The following is an 8,651-nucleotide window of genomic DNA, read 5'->3' on the forward strand; positions in this document are numbered from 1 at the left end:
TTTCCCTATTTGTGTCTCCTAAAAGAGACATATCAGCTTCTGATAGAGTGCAATCTAGAATTGGAAGCAATTCTCAAATATATAAGCCAGGCCTGTTATTAATTGAAAAAGAGATAACTTGTGGATACTAGAGAGGATTGATTTTATTGTCATCAAGGCCATTGGCAGTAGTTTGGGTTTTGATAGTCTGAAGTCCCTGAAAGATGTTAACTCTAGTTTTAGAATCCCCTTGGTTCTCTTCATCTTTCCTGAAGTTTGGGATGATTAGGATGTGGAGATTCGGAGTAATTATCATGATAGAGTTCTTAAATAACGGTGTCCATAAAATGTGCATCCCTATTACTACAGAGTTAAGCTGGAATTTCCCAAGTTGGGACTAAAAATCACATTGGTTTTATGTTGTTGTTGTTGTTTTCCTACCATTACAACCATAGGTCTCTAACTTAGTAAAGCCCACAAATGACCCAAAGAATAAATAATAATAATTAGGACTTATTCATACTGTATTTGGAGATATTCAAAGGGCCCCAGGGCTTATGTTTCTGTCCATGCCCTGCCTTTATGGGTTCACCAGAATTGTGTTACTAGCAGATAACATGCCTTGTAAACATCGTCAACAGTACCCTTAAAATACCCACAAATTTGGCTCAGTACCATGGCTAATTTATTTCTGCTAATGTGGTTCATATCAGGAAATGCTTTTGGAAATTTCACTTTTTTATCATGGCATAGGAGGTTGCCATGATAAAAAAACGTGAAATTTACAAAAGTAGTAGCAAAGAAGCTCCAGGGAGTCCTGGTGTAGTCAGGACATCTCTAAACCTCAAGCATTTCAAAATCATGGCCTAACCCCAAGTCATATCTCTACTATCAATAAAATGTTTCATCTTTTACCTTTTCTCAGAAGGCAGGTCTGAACAATAGCAATTCATTTAGCCATAGAAATTGATTTAGTTCTGTGAGCAGCTTAAATTTTAAGAACATGTTTATGTCTGTGATAGCATAACCAACTTGGACATTTTTAATTTTTTCTCTTTAAGAATAAAGCATCCATAAACACAAGGAAAGCAAGATTATCTAAGAGAGTCTCTGTCGAGGAGACAGAAGCATGGCTAGCTCTCTGAGAAGGTAACTAATCAGGGGATTTCCCTTCTAGTAAAGGAAAGAGGTGGCTGGCCTCAGAGCATGGATGATGAATAGTTTCATGTGAATATGGAAAGCAACACTATCTCATACTTTGACAACTGGCCAAATAGTGCTAAGGCTACTTTGTTAATAGAAGAAAGAGTTTGTATAGCATGAGAGACCATGGAGCTTAGTGAGCACTTTAAATCAACTGAGGTTTTCTATGGCTTTTTCGCTCTTGGTCAATATTATGTCTTGGCTATTGAATCTAAAGAAAGACTGAAGTAAGCCATAGGCCGCTGGTGATTTATGTGTTATTGAGGCGTACCCCTAATATTTGTCCAGAATTTAAATAAACAAAAACAAAACAAAAGTAAAAGAAACGAATCTAGTATCCTGAAAACAAATGGCTTTGGTGATAGCTACTGTTCTTATCTTTGAGCTGAAACAGGATTTATTTTTAGTTTGAAGAGTATTCAAAAATATCACTCATATTCACATATTTACTAGGGAGACAAACTTTCCTTAATTTTACAGTTTTTTAATATATATTAAGTTTGGTACATAAAAGCTTTCATAACAGTTTTGAATTAAAACTTGTAGGATTTTAGACAAACCGAATTGTTCCTATGTTCTTTTCTTTTATAGGGTAAAGAGGAAAGCTTTATATTATCTAATGACCATTTTGAGAAATGCAAATATACTGTAGGCATTAGTGGTTTTTTTTAAAAAAACTTTTTTTATTTTAACTGTATTTCAGTTTTAGCAAATATTTTACTTAACAATTGCTGATAATTTGTGTCTTATGGCTTTGTTGGTATATAATTATTCAAGCAAATAAAAATCAATGAGAAGTTGTCAGCATGAGCCTGGAGAAGCAGTATTAGCTCCTGAGGCAAATGTTTTAATTCAGAGGAGGGCTGATGGAGGGAGGAGGCTGCCTCCATAAGCAAGGAAATTTCAAAGGAAGCTGGAGATTAAAGATCTCAATCTCAACCCACATTTTTACAAATGTCCTCAACCCAGATCTCAAGGTCCCACCTCTTTTTACCAGTGTCCCAGCTTTAGAATGGGAGACCTGCTGAGAACGAACATTCAATCAGGCTGCAACTCTGCAATCCTCACACTCACACTCCCAGAGATGCAACCGAGGAGAGGAAGCAACCCTTCCAAGCTGCCTTGGAGCCTTCTAATCTGTGTTCCTAGCTGCTCTTAATTTTTTTTTATGCTCTCTGAGACCCAAAGAGAAAACATGGTCATTCCACACTTCTGATAATCTCTATTGTTTACAAAACAACTAAATTCCTCCGCCAATCCATCCATGTCTTTCCCCTCACTTGTACCTTGTCTTATACTATCAAGCTTGAGCATGTGTGAAAGGGAGATTCTGCCATAAGCCATGGATTGCCCATGTCCTTTTCATACTACCATTTTATCTCTCAGCTCCTTTCAATATAAACCACCCAGTTCCAGATACCCATCTTTAAGGTGCATTTCTTAGTTTCACTTATAATACAAATTAGTATTACCAGTCAGATTAACAACAGGAAACAGTTGCCACACTCATGTTAGAACAAATCAACAAGTGCTTATTTACTAAGGGAGTATTTGCAAAGATATTGCAGGATGTAATGGAACCAAAAGGGACAGACAGGATCTCAGGATTCATAAGAGCTATTATTATCCCTCAGCCTGTTCAGGTGAGAGGAAGGAGCAGTTACCAGAATCTGAAGAGAGTATGTTGAGTAGAGAAATAACTTAAAAGTACCTGCAGTCAAGGGACACAGACTCTCTGAAGTAACCTTGAAGGAGGGAGGCAGGGGAATCACTACCCTAACCTCACTCTTCATCTCCTGTGGGTACTCCTCATTGGCCCAACCCAATTGGAAGCTAGAAAACAAGGAAGAGCCCCAATGTAGTCCATTCAAGTCAGCCATCTGAGACAGAAAGCAGAAAAGGGGAGGTGAAGACAAGATCTGGAGATAAAACTAAATGAGGTCTGGCTCACTTCTACTAAGGACATTCTTCTATGCTCCTGTTTCAGCTCTTCTGGTAACTAGAATCAGTGTTGGTGGCTTCCATGAAATCCTATACCAGTGATGGCAAACCAATGACATGCGTGTCAGAGGTGACACGTGAACTCATTTTTTTGGTTGATTTTTCTTTGTTAAATGGCATTTAAATATATAAAATAAATATCAAAAATATAAATCTTTGTTTTACTATGGTTGCAAATATCAAAAAATTTCTATATGTGACACGGCACCAGAGTTAAGTTAGGGTTTTTCAAAATGGCTGACACGCCGAGCTCAAAAGGTTCGCCATCACTGTCCTATATTCTCAGATGTCCTGCAAGAGGCCTCTCCGATCTTTGCTTCTGCAGCCCTTCCAATGGTTATCTAAGCCTCAAATTCATTATATTAATTTTCTTTCCACTAAATACACCTAGAGTGGCTTCTCCTTTCCCACCCAAACCTGACTGATCGAAGAATATTGCCTCCCTTATAAGAAGTTCTATAGCCCAAAAGTAAGCTATCAGAAGCAAATCCAACACTTCTTTCTCCAATCTTCTGGTAGGAGAGATGGTGAAAGCTGAATCAAAGGAATTTTTTTATTTTGTTTCCTTGGAGACCTGTGATATTGAATAAAAGTTAGTGAGAAGTCTGAAATAACAAATTTAGCCACATTTAAGAACATTGCATTTCAAGATCAATAAATTTTTTAAAAAGTATTTATTGGTTTTTAGAGAGAGAGGAGGAAAAAGAAAAAGAAACATAAACTTGTTGTTATGCATTCGTTGGTTAATGCTTGTATGTGCCCTGCCCAGGGATTGAACCCACAACCTTGGCATGTTGGAGTGACACTCTAACCAACTGAGCTACCTGATCAGGGCCTCAAGATCAATAGATGTAAATATGTATATACAACATTGAGGCAGGTAGAATAGAGGCTGGTTAAGACAGAATTCCTGTAAAGGAGTGTTACCTTTTTGTTCTTCCTCTCTTCTACACCAAAATTTAGATGGCACCAAGAGTTCAGAAAACAACCAGAAAGGATCTTCCAGACCTAAAGATGTCTATTAATTCAAGACAGATGAGAAGGAGAAGCTCAAAGCAAATGAACACACTTTAGATTAAAAACCATCTGTAACTCACTCTGCAGTTAATCTTGTCATAAATCTAGACAACTAAGAAAGGACAAATCTTATATTAATTTTTAGAAAAATTGTGAAAACCTTTAATCCTGTCTCAAGTTCAGTTCATGCTGTTTTCTTCCTAAATCTGACGACACGCCTGTTTGCCACACACTTCTTTTTTCTCCTTCGTTCATACTTCAGTGTTGTAAAGGTTTTTGCTTTCAGGTACCACACCTGTACTTCCTCAAAATTTATTTTAACTACAGCCTTTATCAAGAATGAGAGAGAGCAGCCGCAAACACTTGGGTACTTGTATTCCTGCCATTGCAGTAGGCACGCTCCAAGTACACTACCAACCTGAACACTCACAGCAACTGTATGTGTTAATTATCTTTTTGTTATTCCCAATTTGCCGGTGAGAAAGTAGAGACTTACTGTCCCTGCCTAAAGCTACAGATTACAATGCAAATGTAAATCTGACTGATTTTAAAGTGATTGTTCTTAATCCCTATATTGTGCCCATTCTCCCAAGAGAATCTGCCACTTACTCTGGGAAATGCTTTTTCTCTTGGTTTCTCTTGTGCTTTTGTGTGTCTCTCTCTCCACTGTGAACTGATAATTCTATTTCCTATGTTATCCCTCCTGTATTATTCTAACCGCAGTACAGTGAGGAAAGGGATTAGATTCCACCAATTTTGTCAGGAAGAAAAACTTACTGATTGGGGTAAAAGCTGAGGATGCACTGCTAATCCCATGTAGCACTATGAAACTTTTCCAGAGACAGAGCTATCTCATGTCCTCTTGGTGGGGATCACGAATTGAGTTTTTATCAGCCATTAACACTTAACATAACCTAGAGCTGCATCCTATTTGCAAAGGCCTGTGAATTCAATGGAAAAACAACAAAAATCACACATTGGAACCTGGAAGTAAAATACAGATGAAATGGAAAACATCCTTTTGTCATCAGCCCCCCTTTCAAATGACACTTGATTATGGAAGTTACTTTACTGGACCAAACAGAAAATCTAAATATTATATCTTTGATCAATTTGAAGTCTTACTATCATTAAAACAGGGAATAAAATATTTGCTAATCAATAAAGAAAAAAGCAGCAAAAACCCCTGGTAAAGCTCTACAGACATAGTCACAAATTTATATTTTATCAGTAAAGATAGTTGAGGCGTAGCTAGGAAAAGAGAGAGAGAGAGAGAGAGAGAGAGAGAGAGAGAGAATGTCTAGAAACTGGTGCCAAACCAAAGTAAAGCATGAAGTCTTTGGTGCTTTTTCTAAACTCCTGTCCATAATAGTGTTTCTCGATCGTTTCAAAAGGAAGACTGCTATGAATGCACCCTATCACTCCAACTCATCTCTCCCTTTCCTGTTTCTCTCCACTCCAGGAAATAAAAAGGAAGCATAGTTCTCCACCACATGGTGGCTTAGGGGGTGGCAAGAGCTACCTACTCCCCTAGCTTAGGAGACAGGGACGATCAGATGGCTCTTGCTAGTTTTAACAAATATAAACAAGGAACAAGATCATTTGGCAGTTGTGGTTTAAGTTCTGGGTGTATAACCTAGTTCATGAAAATAATAAAATTAAGTCAGAATTTAAAAATAATAATATTTACTTAAAAATGAGGAAAAAAAAAAAAAGAAAGAAACTTCTGTCCTGGCCGGTGTGTCTCAGTTGGTTGGGTGTTGTCTCATGCACCGAAAGGTTGCCCATTCTATTCCTGGTCAGTGCACATTCCCAGGTTGCAGACTCAGTTCCTGGTTGGGGTGTGTATGGGAGGCAGCCAATCAATGTTTCTCTCACATCGATGTTTCTCTCTCTCTCCCTCTCCTTGTCCCTGCCTCTCTCTCTAAAATCAATAAAAACATATTTAAAAAAAGAAGAAAAGCTTCAAAACCAGAGTCAGCTGCTGTGTAAGACTGTCTAATGTGCATGCACAGGATTAGAAAGTAGTCATTGTACCAAGGGGCAAGGTCACTGGGACGTGTGGGTTGCAATTATTAACAGAAAATGTTGCGATATAAAGGTGCTTGTGAAAGCCAGTGAAGAGAGAAAACATTGGCAGGGCCAATGAGCAGGTGCTTTGGGAGAAAGTCTCTGAGAAAAAAAGGACATGTCCCCAGGTCTGAGGTAGATGAGTGGCCAACCATCTGAGCTCCAAGGGGGAAGAATACAGTTGTCAGGATTTGAGAACGGAGCACCTCTTCAGCCTGGAAACCAGTCTCTAGTCTCCATTCCCAAGTGGAAACGCTTTCCAGACTTCAGCAAGGCCTCTTCGGGAGGGTTTCCTTCCAACGGGTGGCAGTAAAGGCGGGTACAGGAAACCTAAGAGAACAGCACCTATGATTGGGGAAAATCCAACCTGATCAGCAACTATTTATCAAAGGGCCCTTGCTACGACTTTCAGGTTTTGGGTCATTCGGATGCACTTAACAATATAGGACCACTTTGGCCTTTCTCTGGCATCAGAGGAAGGGCCTACATCTTCGAAGCTTCCACTCGCATCTGCAACAGCTTGTTCCAGCAGAACCTCTTCTCCACCAGGTTGCTCGTTAAGGGAGCAGGTGGGATCAGTGACTGGCCCGTGGAATACCAGCCATGTCTCCTTCAAGGTGTTGCCCTTCTCTACCTCCTCCAAAGGGTAATAGGTGACAGAGTCTCAACCCCTGGCTCTGTCCCATCACTGCCACTTGCTCCCACAGTCGCCAGGAAGCCTGACATACCTTCTCCACCGCGATCCTGCTTTCCTCTCCTCTAGCTTAGGACTTAAATGACTCTGAGGCTTGCTGCTCCCACCTTTTCTTGTTCATTTCTAGAAAACTGTTCCCATCGGCAACACTTGCTTTCTAGGAAGGACACATCTCGCATGTATCTTTTGTTTTCCCCTTATTCACCACAAAGAGTAGTTATGAACTCAAATAAAAATACAGAAAATCTAGATATGAATATGCACTCTGTGTTAGCAGCCAAAAATGTTTTCTACAGATTGCTCCTTTGATCCAAAGATTTTAAAGTGTTTATAAAAGGTAACCAACTAAGCTTTGCTAGAGCCTTATAATATCTTACCAGCTTCTCGAAAGCACCTTCTTACACGGTTTTAAAACATTTAAGAAGAGCTTTTAATCCCACTGAAAACCAAAGAACAAATTGGCTGTACTATCATGCCACTTGTCAGCAGAAGTGAAAAGTACACAGACGCTGAAGTGTAGTTGACTCCGGCTCAGGGATGAGCTGAAGGCTTCCAAAGATGAGGAGTCAGGCTTCCTTCTGAGCACGGGAAGGCCGCAGAGTGCCACTCTACCATGCGCCCCTGTTGTCTTCATTTTACAAGTCTAAAACTAAGATTCATAGAGAAGCTTTTTACCAAGATCTGACACTGATTTAAAATTCCCCGTAGGTATAACAGAATGATGAAAAGTTCAAATTCAGGTTGAAATCTCCCGGCTTAGATACAATTTGTCAAGTTCTTGGCTTGTCTTTAAGTCATTCAGTCTTAGTGGAGAGATTTTGTGGGGAGATTTTGCTGTATGGGGCTACCTGTGAGCAGAAGGCTTTTCTTAGGTATATTTCTATCCTGCTCCCCGTGCTGGTGCAGCTGTAGATCTAGATCGAATGGGTTACTCAGAGGTGGACTGCTTTCTGGTGCAAATAGGAAGACTGAAATAAAAGGCTTTGCTCTCGTGCATATTTCTCCGGTTTCTTATCTGACTTCATTGAAAACTCAGGTATCTGTATGACATTTTTTTAACACAACAGCCTGAATTTGACACTTACTTAACATCTAATGCAGAAACTAAATCAATTATAGACAGGACAATAAATTCTTACTCTCAGGGAATTGCTACATGTACGCTCATACTCTCTTCCAAAGTAATCTAAAATGAAACTTACCCAGTAACAAATAAATTATACTAGTATTAAGTTGAGCAACTTTATGGCTTATTGGTCATTTTGTTGGTAATATCTCCGATCATTTCAAATACCCACACAAAATGAGTTTACAAAAAAGAAAATAATATTGAACATTAAGGTAATGTTCTCAAAAATCAGAGGCCAGATTTATAAACCAAAAAGGATAATTTCCAACTGGTTAAAACCTCCATAATATCAAGAGTTACAAATAAATTATGCAAATATTTGTTCCTAAGGGTAATTAAAATCTAATATAAGTGCTTAATTCAGATCTCTAAGTGATAAGTTGAAGCTAATTGGAAATAGCAAATTTTAAAAGTTAGAATGGCATAGTCCAAATGGCCTAAGAAAAAATCTTTGTTAAAAATAGAAAAGAAATGTCAAATAACAAAGTATTGTTTGAAAGATGAACTTACGAAAAAAGTATTATCCATTTATAAAATCTTTTGAAAAAATGTCAGAGT

The 8,651-nt window shown here is 38.6% G+C and overlaps 1 pseudogene; it reads right to left on the minus strand.

Annotated features, from left to right (window-relative positions):
- Nucleotides 1–6,499: 6,499 nt before the first annotated feature.
- On the minus strand, nucleotides 6,500–6,996 carry LOC102257577 (annotated as a pseudogene).
- Between the last annotated feature and the right edge of the window lie 1,655 nt (nucleotides 6,997–8,651).

This window comes from Myotis brandtii, unplaced genomic scaffold (assembly GCF_000412655.1).
Source record: "Myotis brandtii unplaced genomic scaffold, ASM41265v1 scaffold163, whole genome shotgun sequence".
In the NCBI taxonomy this organism is placed as follows: Eukaryota; Metazoa; Chordata; class Mammalia; order Chiroptera; family Vespertilionidae; genus Myotis; species Myotis brandtii.